Source organism: Orycteropus afer, unplaced genomic scaffold, assembly GCF_000298275.1.
Source record: "Orycteropus afer afer isolate SDZICR_OR568_19922 unplaced genomic scaffold, OryAfe1.0 scaffold00099, whole genome shotgun sequence".
NCBI lineage: Eukaryota > Metazoa > Chordata > Mammalia > Tubulidentata > Orycteropodidae > Orycteropus > Orycteropus afer.
Genome location: NW_006921686.1, coordinates 9,391,383 through 9,392,779, shown reverse-complemented (window position 1 = coordinate 9,392,779; position 1,397 = coordinate 9,391,383). Strand labels below are relative to the sequence as shown.

The following is a 1,397-nucleotide window of genomic DNA, read 5'->3' as shown; positions in this document are numbered from 1 at the left end:
CCCCCGCCCTGGGGGAGGGGCAGGGACTCCGGGAGCTGTCCGCGGTGCTGGTGCGGGCGGGACTGAGGGGCCGGGCCCAGGGGGAGGAGGCGGAGGGGAGGGAACTTCCAGGGCTACTCCTGGAGGAGTGTGGAATGCCTTTGGGGTCCAGAGGGTCTCACCCTTTCTAGGGGTCTCTTCTCTGGGTGACCACGGACTGGGATTCTTCCCCAAGGTTGAGGGACTCTCAGTGTTAGGGGGGTCTCTGTATTAGCTTTGGATCATGGGGTGAATCACTTTTAGGGGGGGGCTCTGCCTTGGGTGGTGAGGACCCTGTATTTGCTCTGGGTTTAGGAGTAAATCTGATTTTTGGAAGGTCTCTTTTGGTTGTTGGGCTTTGCCTTAGGTGGTGGGGGCAATCACCGTTTGGGGGCACTTTACTGTGGGGGTGGGGTACAGTCTCTAGGGGTTTGCCTTGACTGGGAGGCCGTGGTTGCCGTTGGTGGACTCTTCCCTGCGTAGGGGAAGCCTTTGACTTGAGTTGGAGGGTTCTGCACTTGCCTTGACAAATGTGTGTGTATGTGTGTGTGGGGGAGTCTGAAGCTGCCCCAGACCCCTGGGGCGCTTCCGCTCAGGGGCCGCTGGGTGGAGTTTGGCCAGCTTGGGATTTGTCCTTGGCAATGACTGCATTTGCCTCCCGGGAGCGCTGGACCAACGAGTTATGGGTTTTTGTTTTTTTTTTTTTGCGGGAGGGAGGAGGACCGAGGGGGATGAGGGGAAGGAACAGAGTGTTCCTCTGGTCATCAATTAGGAGCTTGGTGGGGGACAAGTCTCATAAATTTTTTTGGGGGGGGAAACTCAGAAAGCAGCCTTGTGATTGGTCCTCTCCAGGGTAATGGGAGGGGCCCTCTCCTGATGCTTGCATTTTGAGGGATTGGTTTTGTTGGTGAGTAGGGGGACTGAAGTGGCTTTAGTTTTTTGGGGGACCAACCTAGGAGATGTGTACTGAGGAGTCTGGGGCTAGATTTTTGGGTAGGCTAGTTTGGGGATCCAAAAGGCAGCCTTATTGCTTGTATTTTGGGGACTCGCTTTGATTGGGGGCTAGGATTGGTCATGGTTTGGGAAACTGGTTTTGGAGTCCCAGGGCTGGTTTTGGGGAATCATGTGGGCTCTCATTGGGGAGATGGTTCTAAGTTGTGGGGTATGGATTGACCCCAGATTGAGGGACTGATTTAGAAGGAGCTAGATTTGGCACTAGTTAGGAAAGTATTTGAGGGGTTAATCTGGCTATTTTGGGGGACTGGGGCTAGATATGGTGGTTTCATTTGATCCCTTATTGTGGTTATTTGCCATTGAGTCGGACCCAACTCATAGTGGGCCTCCCTTGGGTTTCTGAGGTGGTATCACTATGGAAGTAG

At 54.2% G+C, this 1,397-nt stretch overlaps 1 protein-coding gene across 1 annotated transcript in view; it reads left to right on the top strand.

Annotated features, from left to right (window-relative positions):
* The window catches only part of SPTBN4 (spectrin beta, non-erythrocytic 4), a 110,989-nt gene that overhangs the window by 65,504 nt on the left and 44,088 nt on the right, over positions 1-1,397 (top strand). The window lies entirely within an intron of this gene.